Source organism: Caretta caretta, chromosome 1 (assembly GCF_965140235.1).
Source record: "Caretta caretta isolate rCarCar2 chromosome 1, rCarCar1.hap1, whole genome shotgun sequence".
In the NCBI taxonomy this organism is placed as follows: domain Eukaryota; kingdom Metazoa; phylum Chordata; order Testudines; family Cheloniidae; genus Caretta; species Caretta caretta.
The window spans coordinates 330,455,589-330,477,643 of NC_134206.1; the positions used below are offsets into that span (position 1 = coordinate 330,455,589).

The following is a 22,055-nucleotide window of genomic DNA, read 5'->3' on the forward strand; positions in this document are numbered from 1 at the left end:
TCCGAGAAGGTGTAAGCTGCAAACGCTTTTCTGTAATAGACGTGAGACCCTGGTGTGGTTCTCTCCCTCTCTCTTCCCCCTCCTCCCCCATTAATTTTTTATGGGTTGTGTCATGCAGTGGCAGAGAACAACATGCTTCTAGACTCTAGAAAGGTGGCCATTGAACACCCCATCTGAATGCCTCTTCAAAATCCTTTCCAGAGGATCATCAGGGTAAAACTTCTGAGAAGTACTTGGGAGCGGGTGTTTTGGGCTGAATTATGTGGGTGAACATAACTACAGAGAGCTTGAACTTTCTTCTGGAGGAGAGGTAGATAATGTGTTGGCTTTTTATATTTGACCAAAATCATCACACACCTTTCGTGTCTACAAGCTTCACTTCCCATGTGCCATGAGAAGAACAATTTCTGATGCTTAGAACTATCTTAGGCTAGTGGCCATTTTAGTTAAAACTTACAGCTGTTGTTTTAAAAATTAGGCTCTTTCTATTAATATCTTTAGTCATTGATATTAGACCGTGATTCTGTAAAGACTTTAAGGACATGCTTAGCGGTGTGAATAGTTCTATATATTATTCACAAGCTTAAAGTTAAGCATGTGCGTAGGTCTTTGGGATTGGGGTCTTAAACACTAGACATTTCTGGTATTTAAATTGACAAGCCAGAGACACAATAGTTGAACAAGTAAAATACTTAAGACTAATTTGGGGAAGAAAATACCTTCATAGTCTCACCAAAAATACTTTTTTTTTTTTTTTAAAGGTAATTCTCCATATATCTGTCTAATAGGGATGAAGTCCTGCCTGCCTGCTAGGAAAATGGGTACTAAGAGCTATGCAGTTTTGGAAAAAATCTCTGTTCAGAGTGGTATTATATGGTCTCAATGTGTCACAAACATATAAATGCATTTGTGGAAACAATGTTACAATAGCAAGATAAAATGTCTCTAAGTCTTTAAAAGATACTGTCTGATAAAAATTGTCAGGTGAAGCTGGGCCCCCTTGAAAATAGTGGTTGGCTCTTTATTAGAGGTGCCACAACAACAAGCTTTTTTCTGGGAAATGACAAATAGAGACGGTATATGGACAGGCAAAAGTACTTGAGATTTTAGCTGTAAAGCCTTGTGAACATTTGTCCTAACCTTTCAATTATTGCTTGAAAAATCCATGCACCCTAATGGATAAAACTTTTCAAAGCAAATGAGGGCCACAATACATAAATTTTGCATAGCACTGTGTGGTTTTCTTTTCCCCCCTCCAATCTTGCTCTATTGGCTGTAATTATAACTTTCTAAATGTGAATTAATATAAGCTGAAGCAGTGTCATCATCCTGAATCTGCAGCCAGACAGTTCCCCTGATTTTACTGCTGGGAAAATGATGAGCAGCATCATGAAATTTACAAGGTCACTTTTTCATTGTTAGTATTCAGAACATGGTGGGCAGAATTGAAACAATAAATTTCACATTTTGCTTGAGGAAAGCTCTGAGTCTTAACAGAGGTACGTACTGGAATTATTCAAGGGAGAGGAGATCCCAGAAGAGACTGAGGGGGAATGATATAGTGGCAGAGGTATATTCTTCAAGCCCTGATTTTGGTGTTTTAAGGATGGGGATAAACACCGCCTGGTGGGATGTCTACCATGCTTTACAAGTTTTGAGTTTTCTGTGTGTCATAGCAAATTGCTAGTCTAACTAGAATCATGAAACTAAATTTTAAAAAGGAAAAATGTGACCTGTATACTAGTGGTTCCCAACATTTCCAGACTACTGTACCCTTTCAGGAGTCTGATTTGTCTTAGGTTTCATCTCACTTAAAAACTACTTGCTTATAAAATCAGACATAAAAATACAAAAGTATCACAGCACTCTATTACTAAAAAATTGATTGTTTTTAGCATATAATTATAAAATCAATTGGAATATAAATATTGTACTTACATTTCAGTGTATAGTGTATATAGACCAGTATAAACAAGCCATTGTATGAAATTTTAGTTTGTATTGACTTGGCTAACGCTTTTTATGTAGCCTATTATAAAACTAGCAAATAGCTAGATGAGTTGACGTACGCCCTGGAAGACCTCTATGTACCCTCAAGGGTATGCGTACCTCTAGTTGAGAACCACTGCTGTATATAATAAATTCCTGACATACATAGCAGGCTGCAGAAACAGTCTTCCGAGACACACTGTGATGGTCCTGTTTTTAGACGCTTAAAATTAGGTTGGAAAAGGCACTGACTAGTAAATGTACCTTAGGGAATAATCCTGAATTGGCAGGGAAATAGCATTTTTTTTTAAACAGGTCTGTGTATCAGCCAGTCTTTTTGTTAATGGTACTGAACTCTGCTTTCAGCCATTGTGTTGCTGAAATGAGAAATAGCAGCTGGCTGAGAAACCGACAAATAGAGTATTGGGGCTTTGTTTTTATAAAAATATTATTAATGTAATTTAGTGTAATACTAAAGATCTAAATGTCTTAAAGATTGGAAGACTTGCTTCTGAAATGTATTTATAATTGGCATGAGTTTAGGGGAATGTGAAGAAACTCTTTGCCTTGTCACAATTGTCAAGAAAAGTTGTCTTTGCAAATCATTCTCCCCTGTCTGACAGTGGCATCTCCATAGTCCTAATTTTTTGTTGTATGGTGGTTAGAGAATAAATAATGATTTGGAGGGGAGAAAGGAAGTGTGTGAGTGGGGGTTCTCCTTGTGTTTCAAATGATTGTACTTAGATCTTTAATCAGTCAGGGCTGATGATTTTTGTTCACTTACTGGGTATCTTCCTTTTGGTAAGTGGGCTCATTACTGAGGAACCTTTTCTTCCTGAGTAATGCAAAGGAAATTAAATCTTGTAGACTAAGGATGTGAAGCTCATTTGGATGAGAGGGACAAATCCCATGTTTTATTATGGTCTGAGAGACCAGGTATAAATTCAAAATGGCATACTTCCCTCCTTCCACAATGACACTAATGATAGTAGGTAATTCCCACAGAGATCAATGGGACAATAGAGTATTTATGTAGTATCTAAACTCTTATTTCTGTATTTTCTTTTCTGCAGCAGCTCCCAGTTCCTGCTCCTTGAGGGCTTTTCTCCCTCCTAACCTGTTCCGTCCACCAGAATGATTGGTTTATGTTGGCTTGGCAGTGCCATCACCATGATCGTCTTTAATGTTGACACTTGAACATCATAACTTTGATTTAAACTCTGTTTATCCTTTGGGAGGTTCTCTGCAGCCATGAGAATGAGAACCTTTTTTAAAGAAGAGCTTAGATTCCACACAATCTGAGTATGTACTTCTGGGGGAAATCTGTGCCACTGCGCAATGCAGAATTTCCTTTTCCCCCGCACAGAATTGGTGCTGCAGAGCTGCTGGCTGCCACTAGGGGCCACTGGAGAGTCCAGTTTTCCCAACCCCCAAATAAATGATACTGCTGTGGGGGAGGGGCAGGAGGAGCTGAAGGTTCTGAGGAGCTGCAGTTCCCAGCAGACTCTGAAGGAAGAAGGTTTCAGAGTAACAGCCGTGTTAGTCTGTATTCGCAAAAAGAAAAGGAGTACTTGTGGCACGTTAGAGACTAACCAATTTATTTGAGCATGAGCTTTCGTGAGCTACAGCTCACTTCATCGGATGCATACCATGGAAACTGCAGCAGACTTTATATATACACAGAGAATATGAAACAATACCTCCTCCCACCCCACTGTCCTGCTGGTAATAGCTTATCTAAAGTGATCAACAGGTGGGCCATTTCCAGCACAAATCCAGGTTTTCTCACCCTCCACCCCCCCACACAAATTCACTCTCCTGCTGGTGCTAGCCCATCCAAAGTGACAACTCTTTACATAATCAAGTCGGGCTATTTCCTGCACAAATCCAGGTTTTCTCACATCCCCCCCACCCCCATACACACACAAACTCACTCTCCTGCTGGTAATAGCTCATCCAAACTGACCACTCTCCAAGTTTAAATCCAAGTTAAACCAGAACATCGGGGGGGGGGGGGGTAGGAAAAAACAAGAGGAAACAGGCTACCTTGCATAATGACTTAGCCACTCCCAGTCTCTATTTAAGCCTAAATTAATAGTATCCAATTTGCAAATGAATTCCAATTCAGCAGTTTCTTGCTGGAGTCTGGATTTGAAGTTTTTTTGTTTTAAGATAGCGACCTTCATGTCTGTGATTGCGTGACCAGAGAGATTGAAGTGTTCTCCGACTGGTTTATGAATGTTATAATTCTTGACATCTGATTTGTGTCCATTTATTCTTTTACTTAGAGACTGTCCAGTTTGACCAATGTACATGGCAGAGGGGCATTGCTGGCACATGATGGCCATATATATCCACCAATGTGATATATATGTGGGGGGGATGTGAGAAAACCTGGATTTGTGCAGGAAATAGCCCGACTTGATTATGTAAAGAGTTGTCACTTTGGATGGGCTAGCACCAGCAGGAGAGTGAATTTGTGTGGGGGGGTGGAGGGTGAGAAAACCTGGATTTGTGCTGGAAATGGCCCACCTGTTGATCACTTTAGATAAGCTATTACCAGCAGGACAGTGGGGTGGGAGGAGGTATTGTTTCATATTCTCTGTGTATATATAAAGTCTGCTGCAGTTTCCACGGTATGCATCCGATGAAGTGAGCTGTAGCTCACGAAAGCTCATGCTCAAATAAATTGGTTAGTCTCTAAGGTGCCACAAGTACTCCTTTTCTTGAAGGAAGAAGGTGGCTTGCAGGAAACTCTGCACAAGCCTGGGACCCAGGTTTTCTCCCTCTGGATTCTTGGGCTCCGGAAGATGCCCCCCCCCCCAGCTGGGCTCTGTGGGGGAGGGGGTCACAGGTGTCTGGGCTCGGCAGGGCCAGCAGCTGGGCTCTGGTGGGAGAGGGGGTAGAGGAACAGAAACTGGGTTGTCATAGGAGTTTATTTAACTCTCTACTCTGGGGGAAATATTGTTTTTTGTTTTTGTTACAGATATAGTTGGTGACACTTATTTTGAAATAAACTACCAAAATAAGTGAAACTGGTATGATTATATAGTGTTACTTTGATAAATAAAATATGCATAATTTTGCAGAACTTTAGAATACTATGCACAGACATTTTTTTTTGGTGCAGAATCCCAGGATGAGAGTTGTCATGTACCCTGTGCTAAGTAATCCGTTGCTGTGTAAAAGCATACAATGACCATCCTCAGTTTCTTCTGAACAAAACTGAAAACTTACCATCATCCTAAAGCAATATAACAGGTATAGAGGTAAAATTTTAGATCAAATTCCATGACCAAGCATGACTTGATTCTCATTCAGAAAATCTTGTAGTAGCTAAAGAGCACAGGATTCTTCAGCAGAATGCCATGCTATCAAACATAAACAAGATGTCAAAACGATGCAACTGCCTTTCATTTAAAAAAATTGAGATCTGTAGCAGAAAAGGTTACCTTCAGAAGGCATATGCGTTTTTCTGTACCTTTATTCAGATTTACGGTAGATGTCCTTCTACAGTTAAGAAAAGCAGCCTACCTTTTCTTCTGAATGTTGTATATTAGAGAAGAGACAACTTTCTACCTCTTTCTGTTTCCCTGTGACCCTGGCTGCTGTTAGTGCATTTTTTTAAATTTTATTTGTTTTGGTAACCTATCATATGAAATGTTTGCTTACTGTGCAAGTGACATACATTAGTTCTCATTGAATTTCCCTTCACACTCCCTCCATTTCATCCTTAGGAGATAGGAAGAACAGTTCACAAGGTGACAGTAAGTGGTGTGATATGGTTCTACACTTTGGATATTTCTTTGTTTTTTAAGGCAGCTGGGGCCTGTAATAATCACAGTATTAGTGATACTGATTATAGCTGTTAAACATTTTAAACGATTTACATATTTAAGATATACTGGCCCTGCATTATTTATATATATAAGCTGTGTGTGTCACTATATAAGCATATCAATTTCCAAACACAAAGGTCATTATTAACAAGTCTTGGTCAGTAATAACAAGATGACAATGTGAATATGCAGCAAAAGAGTGTATTTTAAGGAGATGGATTGTGATGTGGCTAAATCACAGGTCTGGGAATTGGGAGATTTAGATTCTATATACCGATATACAAGAGACTTTCTTATCTTGGGCAAATCTTTTAATCTCTCTGTTTCCTCATTCTTGAAATGGGAGTAATATTTCCTCAGCACCTTGAGATACGAGGCTTAATTCATTGATGTTTGTTTGTTTTTTATTTATTTTATTTTTTTTGGTGAACCTCTTTGAGATCCTCGTATTGAAAGAACTGTTAAATTGCATATTAGTTTGTTCAAGACTGTCACATAAAATTGGAGATATTCGAGGCAGCAGAGTAAGGGACTATCAAATGAGAATGTAAAATGAGTCCTGGTCTTCTGTTCTACTAGCACTGACCATATTATGTTACACTAACCTGTTTGGTGGGTTAATAGGGTGAATAAAAGTGGGAGTATATTTGTTTTGTCCTTTTTGAATTCTTTTAACCTTAGAGTAGAAAATGGTATCTGAACTCTTCAAAAACAGCAGGTGAAATGCATAAAACACTTTTTTTTCCTTCTGATACCTGATTGCCTTGCAAAAGCAAAGCAATGACCAAAAACTTTCGTTGTATGTGAGTACTCGTGTCTTGTTAGTATGCTGTCAGATGCACCAGGTAGTTCAAACTGTTGACCCTAACTGCCTTTGCAAATTGCCTGATGATGATTAACACCATAGCTTAAAGACCTAGCATTTCAGGTTTAAGCTAGCATAATACAAATACTCATTCTGAAAATGTGAAATGCACAGTTTGTTTTTTGGGCAAGTTAACATTAGAGGCCCACTGGTACCTTCTCTGAAATGTGAGAGTTTATGAATGGTGGTTTTAAATGATTAACATTAAGATGACACTTTAGATTGAAAGCTAATTTTTACCCACCATAAAAGGAAGCATCTGAAAGGCACTTTAATACACAGATTGGTTTACATCTTCTAGTGTTTACATATTCAGACTTCAGCCTGAGCTCTACGACCCTCCTGCCTTGCAGGATCCTAGAGCCTGGGCTCTAGCCTGAGCCCAGAAGTCTACACCGCAATGGAACAGCGTTGCAGACTGAGTCAGCCGATATGGGCCAGCTGCAGGTTTTTCATTGTAGTGTAGGCGTACGTTGAGGGAGCAGCTTCTGGCTGGGGGGTGTGTGTTGGCTGATGAACCTAGTGTGTGTGGGGTGGTTCTTAAATCCACAGAAAAGAAAATGATTTCTTTACCCTCCAAGAGGCTCCCTTTCCTTCTACAGATTTCCTAATGTCATAGGAAGGGGATCCCTGCGTCTGTAGGCCTTGAGGGGGAGATAAGTGAGAACAAGGAGGTGGAGGAAGGAGGTGGATCAACACTTCCTTTTTTTGAGACTTGTCCACACAAGGAAGTTGCACTTTTCTTTTTCCAGCACAATCTGCCTTGTGTCCGCACACACCTGAGCTTCTGTCTGCTTATCTTGCTAACTAAATTATTAAGCCACTTCACTTCACTGACTTAACTCAGTTTTGTTGGAATTCATTGGTGCAGGGTCCATGTGGATGAGTTGCCATTCTGATATAAATACTTCAATTCAATTAGTTTTTCTATGGCTATCCATGCTGCAGTTGGTCATTGCTGAACTGACCTGTCTGGTTAATTATGCACACTCCACAGCTCTAGAGTCAGGATCCCCTAGGTAAGATATCCTGTGTCTTCGCCTCCTGTCCCCACCCTCAGGTCTGTTCTTCTGGCATATGCCCATGTTGTCTCTTTGTGACTCAGACTCATTACAAGGTGTGAGGCAGTTGTAGTTCCCCATGCTTCCACATGGTCCCATAAAGAAGTTCTTGGATTTAATTTTGCCATGGGGAGAGAGCACACCCAGTCTCATCTCTCCAATGGTCACTGGAATGCTAAGGTTTAGTAAATGAAGGAAATGGGTTACTCCTAGGACAAATCTCCATGCCAGAGCAAAGCCAAGGAGCAGCAACAGAACTATAAAATACACAGGATGACCAGGCCTCTGGCAGTATGTGCACTATGTGTGTGTGCTATGAGGGGTTGGATTTTTTTTTAAAGTTTTCTTTAAGCCCACAGGAGGGAAGAACCTCCAACAAGTTTTAGGTGGCCTCTTGGTTCTCAACATGTGAAGCTCTCATTTACAAAGCTCTGAAGTCTCTTTATGAAGAAAAAAATTCCAATAGTGCCCCTCTTAATGGCTGGGTTACATTCTGTCAGTCTTTGAGGAAAAGGGCTAGAAAATAATGTTTTAAATTAAAGTTTAGGGTTCTACCAGCCCTCTGTTGCCTTAATTAAGCATGATAGGGCTGACATTACCTAAATTTCTAATAAGAGAAATTTTAATAACTTTTGATAGGATAGGTTACTGTTCAGAATTATAGTGAAGGTACTAAATCACTGTTAAGGGAGTCCAGTGAGGTAATTTTTCTTTTTTGCTACAAATTGGCAAAGCGTTATAAGGAAACTATTTACCTGCTGTTTTCTAATGGATCCTAATTCAAGAACCAACTCTGTTTTTGTAGTGGAAAGAGACTGTCTGTCTGCTTCTGCTGTCCTGCCAGGGTAGGTGGAGTCCTTCCTCAACACTTCCTTGGTCATGCGGCAGTAGTTCATTCCTTGCTTCTGCTGTTCCAGCTCTCTCAGAATTTTTGGTAGGCTTAACTTTTTTAGTGGGCTTCTCCAACAGAAATAGAAAAATGGAAATTGCCAGAGTTGTATTACTTCACTTTACATCTGCTGTGGATCCTGCTTGGCGTTCAGACTTCCCCACTGACTTCAGGAAAATATATTTTTATCTTTTTCACATGTAGTGGAATTGAGAGCTTGCCTCCTTTTTTTTTTTTTTTAATTTAACCCTTTCTCTTTATTTGGTTTGCTTTCATTTCCTTCATATTCTGTATGATGCTTCATGTGAACATTTCCTCAATCCCCTTTTCTTTCTTCAGTGAAGTAGAAATTGGTAGTCTTATTTCACTTTCAGAACATAGAAGGAACTTTCTCAGCTATCATTAACTTTCCGGAAGCTTCTGATCAGCTTTCTTACAAGTCATCCAGTATCTCATTAGATTGAGCAGTAGTGAACAATTAAGTGCACATGAAGTATGAGGGCAGTCTGGGAGATGGTGGAATTATCTTGGAAGTTCCAGACATACAGAAGTTTAGTTTTGAAATATAAAACTAAAACTGAGAGAATCTTCACTTGCTGAGAAGAATTGAGGGAGTATATACTTCTCTTGAGGCCAAATCCTGTTCCTATTTTGTTCCCACAGAATATTCTTACAGGTTTTGTTTTGTGGAGCAAGATGTGAGGGGACAGGACATGGTGGGCATATATAGAGATGCACACTAGAATCCAGCTCTGCATGCTATTGTGCTGCAGAAACTTTGGCTGAGGTTGATTGCTGCTGTACAGAATAACTGACCATTCTTCTGCATGTAGTTAGGACACTAGTGGCATAGTCCTTAGCCCTAAAACTGGAGTTCGTGGCCTTGTTTGCTGTACTGATGCAGTGTCCTGTTTTCCTCCTCTTCCAATCTCTGGCAGAACTCCCTAGTGCTCAGGCTGGGTTTGGGGCCTTAAATTTGTAAATTCATCTCTCTCTTCAGGCTGTTTCCTGCATATTCAGAAAACAAAAACTGCATTTGTATATGTTTAGAAGGCCTTCTTTTGGAACCATGAAGAGTAGACCCTTATATCTTTTTAGATGAAAACTTAGACTCCCTTAAATTCTTCAGAAATGTTTCTTCTTTACCATTCACAAGGGAAAATTTCCTTCTCTCCACTGGCAAGGAGATTTCTGGAATAATGTTTCCAATTCCAAGTTCTTTTCTTCCCTGCTTAAAGGGACACTAGCCAAATTTGTTTGAATAAGAAGAAAATAACTTTCTGTATTCCAAAAATGCTGTTTTGTTTGCACACAAGTCTTGGGGGCCTGCTCTTGTGTATTTGCCTGCACTTCACATACGTAGGTGTGTCACAGCCTATGAAGTAGTGTTCTTAAACAGTTAAACATTCCTCTGTATCTACATAACCAAATAAATGGATCTCAAATGGATACTTGAGATTTCACTTTTAAAAAATATTAGTAGTAAAATGAGGAGGGGCAGATTCAGACCAATATTCTACATTCACTCTTCTTAATTTTTTCCTAAGTGTAACACACTTGGTGTTAACAAGATTGACTATCCTTTAACAGTAATTTGTAAATATTTTGCCTTATGACAATTCTCCTTAAATCAAAGGGAGGAGGCAGAGGAAGAACACTTAAAATGTAATCTGTGATTGACTACTGATATGGGTTACCATCTGGAAAATTAATGCAAAGCAGCTACAGCCTTCTGATGTGCTACAAGGTCCTAAAGCTTGTTGCTTCCAGACCGGTTAAACCTCTCTTGCGTCTTCATAGGCTATGGGATACTATATTTAAAATGTTGCTGCTACCATTTGTTTTGCATGTATTATGCTTCCAAGACTGGGAATAATCTGCCAATCTGACTGGCTTGTTTTATGATCATTCCTTTTAAAACACTATATGTATAGAAAGCCCCCAATAGACCTTGGGCTAAATTACGTAATTCTGAACAGGGTTGTCCTTCCCTCAGATTTTACGTTGCTGAGAGACAAAATTAGAAAATTGTTGATACCAGCAAGATATCTGGTTAGTAGATAATTACCATACTTTCCAGTATTAGTAAATTCTAAAGTTTATGGTATAAATGAGAATTGCCCATTCCCTATCTTAAAAAAAACAAACAAAACAATGTCCACACCCATCTCTTCCCTTCCCTCTCCCCCACCCCTTGAAATAAAATGATTTGGAGAGGGACTATGCATTTCTTATTTCATTCTGAGTTAATTCAGTAGATATTGCTTGGTTTGTATCTTGGGGTGGGGATGGGAAGGAAGATTTCCTTGTAATGGGATTCTTTGTGTTGATCTAACAGCAGAGTATACTGTTAAACAGTCATTTCTTGTTTGAGTTGATTGCATTTAAGTGTAGGTGTAGTGTTTAGATATTATTATATAAAAGAGAATGTTAAATATAGTAAAGCCTGTATCAACATGAATTTGAAACTCCTGCATTCTTCAAAAGTGGTGAACGTGCAAGTGTATTATGCAGCTCCTCCTAAACGTCTATAGCCATGGTGTTTGTGCATCTTGAATATGCCACATTTTACATAACTTTTTTTGAAATGTGCAAAAATAGTCCCTATTAGTATCCCCTCCAGCCCCCCGAGGAACGATTGGTCCAGTAATTAAAGTGCTAGTCTGCACCGTGACACCCAGGTTCAATTCCTTGCTCTGCCTCAGACTTCTTGTCTGAAACTGGACAAATGACTTAGTCTCTGCCTCAGTTTCCCATCTCTACCCCACAGGGGTATTGAGAGGATAAATGCTTTAAGGATTATATGGCACTAAGAAGATTGAGGGGATTGGGGCCATATAGGTACCTATAATAGATGGGTAGATTCACGTGTTCTCCTTGTGCAATTTCTTTTCTTTTTTTAACTTCAGAAGTTGGACCTTGAAAAAAATTTATAACCCATAGTAAAAGGTTCTATAGCCATATAAATAAAAAGAAAACAAGAAAAGAAGTCTGACTAAGCACTGAGGATGGGGTGGAGATTAAAGATAATCTAGGCATGGCCAACACCTAAACAAATACTTAGCCTCAGTTTTTAAAAAGGGTAATGAGTTTAGGAGTAGTGCCAGGGTGGCTGATGGAAATGAGGATATGGAAGTAGAAATTACTACATCCAAGGTGGAAGTCAAATCAAACATCTTTAAAAGGAGTAAATTGGGGTAGGGAGTAGTAATCTCTATCCAAGAATAATTTTCCCATCTTCTCCAATTTAACTAATAATTTCCCATGTGGAACTGTATCAGATGCCTTACTGAAATCCAGGTAGATTAGATCCACTGCATTTCCGTTGGCTGCTTTTTTTTTTTTTTTAATATCTTCTCAAAGAAAGATCAGGTTGGTCTGGCACAATCTACTTTTTGTAAGACCATGTTGTATTTTATCCCAATTACCTTTTACCTCTGTCCTTAACTACTTTCTCTTTCAAAATTTGTTCTAAGACCTTGCATACATCTGATTTTAAACTAACAGACTTGTTGTTTCCCCCTTCTTAAAAATAGGCACCCTCCAACCCCCTGCCCCTAGCCATGAGCCCCCTAGCACACACGCAAACTGCTACTGCTGGTCCAGTGGCTGCCCGACTCAGGCAGGCCCTGAGCCAGCACCAGCCGCTGCAAAAGTCAAAAATTGTCATGGAATCCGTGACCTCTGTGACAGACTTACAGCCTTACTCATGAACCATGGATAAGTTCCTGCATACACTGACTCCCGGGCAATGTTAAGATCTCTGGGTATATACTTTCCTACGAACAAAAAGAGATTTAGTAGGTCTCAAATTGCCCAGAGGTCATACCCTGCCTAGTTGTCTGGATTTCATAGCCACTGAACCCGCTGGAAAGAGACACACATTCTAGAGAGAGAGCGCAACTCGCCCAGTCATCATTGAAACAAGTTTGATGGTTTGTTGGGGGTTTGATTCTTTATGCATCTCTAACTGACATGCTGCCACCATTCACCCACCTCTTCGCCTTTGGAGAGTGCCTTTCCCGTTTCCAACAGGCTTAGTGGCGAATTACAACAGACAAGTCATAGAGGCGGATAACATCGGGCTACACCATCCACTTTATGTCCCTCTCTTTCTTCCCTCTTCGGGGTCCCTCTCATGATCAAGAAGGGCACACTGTCCTTTGCTTAGGAGCAATAGAGCCAGTTCCATCTCTTCAGAGAGGGTAGGGGTTTTATTAAAGTATTTTCTTGCTGCAAAGAAGGATGGTAGATGACTCATCTTAGATCTAAGACAAATGAATAAATTTGTAAAGTCTCAGAAGTTCAAGGCGGTGACTCTGGAAGCTATAATTCCTCCTCTAGAAGAGATTGGTTTTCACCCTTAACTTACAGGGCCCCAATTATCCGCGTACTCTTCCCCTCTCCACCCCCCAGGAAACAAGTTAGATTTACCATGGGCCAGGATCATTTTCAATACTGAGTATTTTCAAAAGTTCTAGTGATAGTAGCTGCTTACCTTCATCAAGAGGAGATTTTAGTCTTCCTGTATCTCAATGACTGGCTACTCAAGAGACAATCTTACGAAGCAGTACCGGCTTCCACCCAGACAGCCTGTTCTGTCTTTTTTTATTTTTTTTTATTTTATTTTTTCTTTTTTGGAGGTCTCTTTCCAGTGTAGAAATGTACTTTACATTGTGATCAGCCCTTATTCAATATATTGCTTGACAAAGTCACCAGCTATTGCCCTGCTTCTAATCCACTTTTTTTTGTTGTTGAGAAGGAGAAACTTGAGAAAATTGTACCTCCATGCCATTTGGAATCCTTGGATATCCTTGATTCTTTTCATTTTGTGTTTTGGACTGGGCATAGCATTGAGATTGCTCTGGTCTCTGTGGTTGACTTCATTCTAGCAAAGGATGCTGGTCAGGTAGCCATGTTTAATTTTATTAATATTTGTCAGCTGCCTTTGATACTGTTGACTTTAGATTCTGTTGATTTGCTTGTGGACCCATCCAGTGTGGGTCATATGATTTTCATTGTTCTCAGAGGCTTGGGCCTATTGCTTACTGGCTCTCAAGTGCCTGTTGTACAGTTCCATGAGGCTTCATCTTTCCTGATCCTCATGTATGCGAGGCCACTGTGGAAGACTGCAAGACTATTTTGGTTGATGGGGCTACCAATCGGGGGATGACCTCTATCTTTTCTTCACCAGCCCTTACTGTGAGGGTGCTCAGTTTTTTCTCTCTGCCTGGTTAGGCATCTACAACGTATTCCTTAGAAATCTAGACCATGCCACAGTAATCAGTCTGTCGCCTTGATTTGACAATATGCTCTACATGGGGCTATAGTTAGACTACTTGAAAGCAGCAGATGGTATTTCCTGCTTGCTAGGTGATGGTAGTCAATAAACATACTAGGTTTTCAGCAACCGTGCTGTCTTTCAGGTGTAATTCACCGTGATGGTCTTTTAAGTATGGTTAGGTTCAGGGTGGATTTGATTTAAATCACTAGTCAAGAAGACTCTATTTAATCTTGGATTGCTACATAAAAGTGCATTCTTGTTGGCTGTTATAACCTTAATACATATTCTTCGCAACTGAGATGTAGGTTTCATTTTTAGAAGATGCACACTATACATTTATAGAGCGATTTATTTTGAAAACTTTTCAGATTAGCTTTTACAACTATATCAGAAAATGAATAATTGTTTGGTTATTTCATTTACCAAAGGTAACTGAAGCAGATATTTATGAAGTCATTGGGATGTGAACAGTCTCCAGTTCAACAGGATAATCATTAATATTTGGAGGATTTTCTTGCCATGTTGTATTAGGAGGAGAATATCACCAGACAGACATTTAAATTGTTTTATTTAACTATAACAACAACCTTATGTATTCTGGATTTTTTTCTTCAACAGCAAACATACAATATTTTAACAAAACAAGCATATGCATTTTTGAATTTAGTTAAACATTCAAGATTTTTAAAATCAGGTTTGTTTTTGTTAAAATTGTTAACTAAAATAGTTAAATGAAATATATTTTAAAAAAAACAAATTAAATTTGACGACGTCAGTCAGGTCAACACGAGAAACTTAAAATACTGGCTTCTGCAGCTAACTCAGTCATCTTCACCATTTTCCTGTTTGTTCCTGTAAAGTGTGGGTTCTTAATCTGGAAAAGAAAAAAGCTTTCCTGCTTTTTCAGGTCCCAAACGATTTCTCGATTTAGAATGAATTAGTCCAAAGGAAGAAAATATTCTTTCTGCACCGGCAGAAGAAGCTACTGCTGTTAAGTGAGATTATCCCTTGAACAGTCTCTGAATCCAAGTGCTTAAGTGACTTCCACCAGTTCACTGGTGTGACTTTCTTTAAAACATCCTCAGCAAACTTATTTCTTGAATGGTTCGCCCTTTAGTTCTGAAGTTTATTATAGTTGGCATTATGGAGGGCTGATTGCTGGATGCCCATGTCACGGCCAACTCCCCTGCTTCAGCAGTTAAGGTTTGACCCTGGTACAGAGTATTGAGAATATTTGCAAGAAAAGGAGCTGGAGACCGTGCTTGTCCCATTCGTTTTTTTAATGCTTGTAATTCAACTCTGTCATTGCATATTTTTCTTTTTAAGATCTCACTCAGTTCCTTCCAAATTTCAACTGTCAGCAAATAAACAGCTATTTCTCTGCATTTTGTTCAAGGCTACAGAAATAGGCTTCAGGGTACTCGGCATGTGTTCAACATTTCTCTTAATCCCAATGTTGAGAACTTGGGCTGTGACAGTGCCATCTATTTTTTCACGATTTTGTTCACAAACTGTCATCAGATTAGGCCAGTTTTTGATACAGTGCTCAAAACAGTCCACGACTGAGTTCCATCACATGTCTTGTGGGAGAGTTAGCTTGGTTCCTCCCACTTTTTTTCAGAGCAGCTGCTGCAAAGTAGTTGTTATGGAAGTATTTTGCAATTTCAACAACATTTAACTTTTATTTCTGGAACACTGAAGTCTTTGGCTAGGAGGTGCATCAAATGAGCTCTACAACTGTATGTTGTTAGCTTGGGACTCTCTTCTACATTTCTTCTCATCTTGGATACATTTGCAGCATTGTCTGTGACCAGCCTGCGTACTAGACATTTTAAATTTTTTTTCCACACTTTGTTATAGCTTTTACTGCTGCTGCTTGTAAGTATTCTGCTCTGTGTGCATTTCCTGATGTATCAATTGTTTCTGGAAGGAAGACATTTCCTTCTTCTGTTGCCACACAAGCAAATACAGCAAGATCATTGTGGACATTGCTCCACCCATCAAGACTCAGGTTAATAATTTCACCCTCTAGACCTGTTGCACACTGCTCAATTTCTCTTTCATACACTTTATCCAGCAGTTTGCCTGTGACACCTGCACTGTTGGGTGGACTGTATCCTGGTCTTAATGACTGAACCATGTTAATAAAGTGTGGGTTCTTAATTATACGGAAAGGAGAGTTTGTTGCATAAACAAACTGGACAATTTTTTCATCAATTACCTCTTTTTTTGTAATCTGCTGGTTCTTATCAAAAACTTACCTATGGTTGTTTCTGGATGATGGAGATTTTTTTTTCTCTTTGCTACAGGTGATACACTGTGGCTATGTGACATACATGATGTGACTGAAACGCTATCATTGGCAGATAACTCTGAAACTATAGAAAATGATGGTGATCTTGAAGATGGATAGTCTTCAGAATCCTGTATGTTGAGGATGGATTCTCCTAAACAAAATAAGTCAATGCAGTTATTTAATTATTATTGCCACACTGCTCATTTAGTATTACTCCAATGCATTCACTGACACTGGGTACTACTTTAAAGGTGAAACTGTAAAAGGAAGATCTACCTATTTCAGCTATTTATTTTTTATTACACTGCATCTAAAATGCTAGTACCATACAGTAGCAACTATATTTTTTTGCTCAAACATGAGAATTCAAGAATAGTCCAGAAGGAAGACAGGCAGTCCTTAAGAAAGAAGTATGAAATAAAAAAGTTTACCAACCCAAAGATCCTGCATGTTCAGACATGTTCCTTTCATCATCTTCAATGCAGCTTCCTCCTGAGAAGGAACACTTCTCATGATGTCGTTATTTTGGGCAACCAGGCCTTGCATTTCTTTGTTTCACTGTTTGCATTTTGCACGCATGCCTATCTTACCCACAGGTAGAGGAACTTCATTAAAATATTCCCAAACTGGGTCTCTTTTACAGCCTGCTGCCATTATAGGTTTTTCCTTCTAGTGAGAATAGTATGGTAGATCTCAAATCAATGAAGGCTACACTCAGAAAGACCTCAAGACTTCTGGAATATGCTGCTCAAACAGTTTCACTTTTGTTACTACTGCCTGTCACTCCCTTCTCACATTTATCTCCAGACTTCTTCTTTCTCCAGATCTATTCCGCCCCAACAGTCTTCTAATTCATTGAACTTTTTGAAACTTTTTGCACTTTTTGAGAGAGGTAAGGGATTGACTCTGTGTACACAAATTTGCAGAGGGACAATAGGGTTGAGGTCTGTTATTTCTCACCTCTGTATAATATTATTTATTTTATTTTTGCTGTTAACAAATGTTCTCTGGAGACACTAATCCACAGTTTGAGAACTGCAAAACTAAGCATCTCTGATAGTGCTCAGTCTAGAAGATACCGAGTCCCATTGGGTAGATAGAAAGATTAAACTAAATCTATCCACAAGTCCCTGGAACCCATAAGATTGGGTCCCCTAATCCATGAACTATTGGAACTCATTTACAAAACTTTTTTTAAACATTATATGAATATATTGTTTCATACTGTGGAATTAGAATTTATAATCCCTATTCCATGATGAGATATCTTTGAGCTATGATGTATCTTAATTAAAACTATCTTTAGATAGGATTCTCTCCCCCTCCCCCGCAAAAAGTATTTTATCAAAAAAAAAAAAATCTGATTTTTATCCACTCTGGTTAGGTTATTGGCTATCTGAAACTTTCTCCTTATCAGCTGAGGTCAGCCCAGGTGCTTGAACTAAAACTTCAGATGTTTAATGCCATGAGGCAGTTGTGGGGGCAGGACACTTCTGGTGTTGGGTTTTTGGCTCTGGAGATTGCTCCCTCTTCAGATTTAATGAATCACAAGCTTACTGACATTCAGGATGGTCCAAGTGCTATTTTTCTCAAGTAGGGAGAAAATTTGGTGATTTGGTTGTTTTGTGGACAATGGTCTTTGTCCTTTGCAAGATGTAATTATGTTGTGTTAGACTGGATATATGTACTCTGAGCCTTAATGTATGGTGCATGTCTTTAAAAAAAAAAACAAAAAACTACACCTTCCCTCCCCCCATAAATATCTTGCTTAATATTACTTCACTAACATACCAACCCCCCTCAGTCTCCACCTTCAAGAAATCGCTTAAAACAAGGTTGGGTATAGGTTTTTATTTGTCTCCTATTTTTGCATTTTAAATCCTTTCAGACTGTCATCTCTGCTGCTAAACTATGCTGTATAAAGTGTACTTCTGTGGTACTTAATAAATGATGATTTGAAAGCAGTTTATTTTGACATTAGAGGTCAAGTTATGTAGCTACACCAAAAGGTTCCTAACATGGTTGTCTGTCTCTATAAAACCCATCTATATACAGGCTGCTGTTAGCCCCATCCACCCTCACTTCATATACATCTGCAAAGTATGAATCGTATGTGTTGTGGAATGCAGTTTCTGTGTAACATAAAGGTCAAGCCTCTGAGCTTCGGGGTTGAATGCCCATATGTGGCTACTTTAAGATTTCTAGAACAGTCTCTCCACAGCTTTCTAGGTAAAGCAGAGTAAGGTCTAATATCTGTCTTGGGTTCCTACTGTTGGCCTTGGATTTTTCAGCCAGAATTTGGTCCACTTATACCAATATATTTTTAGATTACCCTATGAACATCTGGTTGAAATATATCGTAGAAGATTCTTATAATTTGCATATTCTTCCAAATTATAAATACAAGATAAAACATTTACTATTTTTCTTTTTCTAAGTGGAACCACATAATTTCAGCAGTTCTCTAGTGGTCTGTTTTTCAAAAGGATTAAAAATAATAAAGGAGCTAAAACTAATCTTAGATTTAATTGCACTACTTTTTATTTTTTTAAACATAATTTGCTGTGTATTGGCTCTTATCTATCTTGGTAAAGGAGTTATTCATGTTTTGATGTTCTACATAAGTACTGTCGTGCTTGAGTTGGTTTCTCTAAAAGTTTTAAATCAGCTTAAATTAACTATATTGTGAACTGTTTTCAGAGTAACAGCCGTGTTAGTCTGTATTCGCAAAAAGAAAAGGAGTACTTGTGGCACCTTAGAGACTAACCAATTTGAGTATGAGCTTTCGTGAGCTAAATTGGTTAGTCTCTAAGGTGCCACAAGTACTCCTTTTCTTATTGTGAACTGTGTGCCATATCTCAATTTTGGCATCTCCCTCAAAATTCCTTTGAATTTCATGTGAATTCAATATGTTGAATATGGAATGCAGCCTAAAATATCTCCAAAACTAGTTTCCATGTGAGTCCACTTTAAAATGTGGTATTTCTTCAAGGGGCCTCTTCACATACCCATTCTTGATGTGCCAGAAGGCTTGGACTGGCACTTTCATGTCTCCTACCCCTGAATGTTTGAAGGGGGCATCTGTAAAAGGGATATGGCACACAGACTACATCATTTCCTTACAACTGTGATGATAGGTGGGTCAGGAACCTTGCCAGGTCCTTGGAATTGGATTTATTGGACTAGATCATTTCCAGTGCTGCTGACTTCTTTAATTAGGCATTCAGTGTTTTTTCTTTTTTTGGCTCAGGATCTGATGCAGTTCCTTTGTTCTGGTATGTTGGAATCAAAGACAAAGAAACCAGGGTTCCGGAGGTGCACCTCTTGCCCAGCATTGTTTCCTCTGCTTAATGTACTTCTGGGGGAATTCTGCAGCAGTGCGCATGCACAGAATTTACGTTCACTGCAGATCTTTGCTTTCCTAGAGAAAAATGACTTGCTGACTGGGAAGCAAAGGGAAGCCACAAGAGTAGTCATGCAACCCTCCCAAGCAGTATATTTCAGGGGCCCAGGGCAGCCAGCAGAGAGGTAAATCACTGTTGGGTAGGAGGCAGGACTAGGGAAGACCTGGTTGGTGGCTTCTATCCTGCACCGGGCTCAGCTGCTAGTCCTGGCTGGGCTGGGGGGGACAGGACTTCCTCTTCCCTTGCATGGCATCCAGGGCCAGGTCAGACCCATCTCCAGATTTCTCCCCTGGCTGAAGGAAGCTCTGCAAACTCCCTGTTCCTGCATTCCTCAGCTGCAAGGGGGGATCCCTGTACAGGGAGCTGCTCCCCCATCTGCCCAACCCCTGTGCATCCAGACCCTCCCGCCGAGCCCCACACTCAGAATCCCTCCTCTGATGAGCTCCACTTTCCCTGCACCTGGACCACTCCCAACAAGCCACCCGGATTCCCACCCCACTGAGCCCCAACAAGCTGCATCTGGACCCTCCCCTGCATCTTCCACGCACCCCTGCTGAACCCCAACCATCGCCTGGATCCCCTCAGAGTCCCATTTCCATTGCACCCAGAATCCCTCCCCAACAAGCCCCTGTGCATCCGGATCCCCCACAGAGCCGCCTGCACCCAGATTGCCCCACACAGAACCCTCTCAACCTACACCTGGATCCCCCCACACTAATCCCCTTCCCACTTCGGTCCTGCCTTGCTGAGCCTGCCCACCCACACCTGATGCACCTGGCACCGAGGGGCAGGGCCCTGGGGTGTTTCTGGGGCAGGCCAAGTTCTTGCACTTGTCGTTGTGTCAGGGTTTGGTTCAGCCTCACTGCTGAGTCCGTGTCCTGGGGGAAGCTGCACAGTGATCTCCCACCTTTGTGCAACCAGTGGCCTATGCTCCCCAATGCTATGCTGGAGCCTCCACATTTAGTTCACAAATAAAATTTGCAGAACTTTAAAATATTTTTGCTGCAGAATTTTTAATTTTTTGGCGCAGAACACTCAAGAATATTAATGGAAAGTAATTAACTTTTTTCCTTGCTCTGTGTGCATCACCCTCAGCACCAGAAAGGACTATTAGAATTGCCTCCTTGCTATGCTGTTGAGGCAGCATTAGTGGCTAAACCTTCTGGCTTTGAAATGCATGGTTTCTTAAGTGTGGTGACACCAGGTTCCGCTCTGACCTCTGAGGGGGTTAAAAAGCCTGGTATGGTGTCAATAATTATGAACCCACAAAGATTTACTCCTGGGGAAATTCTGCACCAAAAAATTCTGCGCACAATATTTTAAGATTTTGCATATTTTATTTGTCAAAATAACACAATAGAATTATGCCAGTTTCAATTATTTTGTTAATTTATTTCAAAATATCTGTCAGCAAGTATGTCTGTAAGAATACAAACCAAAACAAAGATTCTGGTAAAAAAAAAAATTCTTCTTTTTTTTTTTTTTGGACAAATAGATTCCTTACTAGGCATATTAATACAGAACTTTGTATTCATTTAAATTACAATATTGAACTGTGTATTTCCTGCACTCATCAGAAACAGTGCAAAGGCTTGGGGGAGTCAAGGGTAGCAGAGGAGCTGAGAGAGCGGAAAGGAGCCTGGGGTGAACTTGGAGGGTTGTTGCATGTGGGTTTGAGAAGTATGGAATGGGTTTTTTGAGGGGTAGGGGTGGTATTGTTGGGGAGCCTCCCCCATGCAGAACCTGGCTGACCCCAAGCCTCTCCCATTAAGACAGACACATCTGTCCCTGTCCCCGAACCCCTCATCCCCAGAGGTCTCTGCTGCCCCCCCATCCCCATGTGGCCTTACATCCCCACTCCCATTCAACCCCTGGCTCAAGGCTGTCACCCCACTAGTTTCTGTGCCCCCCACCAACAGCTCTGTGTGCCCCACTCTGTCTTAACCTAGCTCTGTGGGCAGGGTGCAGTGATGAACTTCTCCTCCTGAGGGAATTGCACAATCTTTTTTTCCCCCCCCACAGAAAATACATTCTACCCCAGAGGTGCTGCTGTTCCGCCTTTTACCCATTAGATTCTGCTGTGGTACCAGAACCGCCAGCTGTGTTCATGCTGCTGGCTGGTCTGGTGCCATAGCAGACTCTGGTGGGAAAAGTTGGAACTGCCGCACTTGGGCAGTATATATTTTCTGCTGGGGGCGGGGAGGGAGGTAGAATTCTGCACCAAACATGAATTCTGCACATGTGCAGTGATGCAGAATTCCTCCAGAAGTGAAGATTGCAAAGTGGTGGAAGCCCTAATGCTTGGGATGCTTAACATTTAAAAAGACTTCTTGTTGTGCCAATACAATATTGCAAAAGGAGAGGCCTGATATTTCTCTTCCATTTCCATCTGAGTCTAACGTCTGATTGCTGTTTATGCTACACTGCA

General features: G+C 40.2%; 1 protein-coding gene and 1 long non-coding RNA gene across 5 annotated transcripts in view; both read left to right on the forward strand.

Moving 5' to 3' along the window:
• The window catches only part of RSBN1L (round spermatid basic protein 1 like), a 97,780-nt gene that overhangs the window by 1,255 nt on the left and 74,470 nt on the right, over positions 1-22,055 (forward strand). The window lies entirely within an intron of this gene.
• On the forward strand, positions 875-5,024 carry LOC125630470 (uncharacterized). The gene is made up of 2 exons (XR_007354676.2): positions 875-3,508; positions 4,729-5,024. It is a non-coding gene; the product is annotated as an uncharacterized LOC125630470 (long non-coding RNA).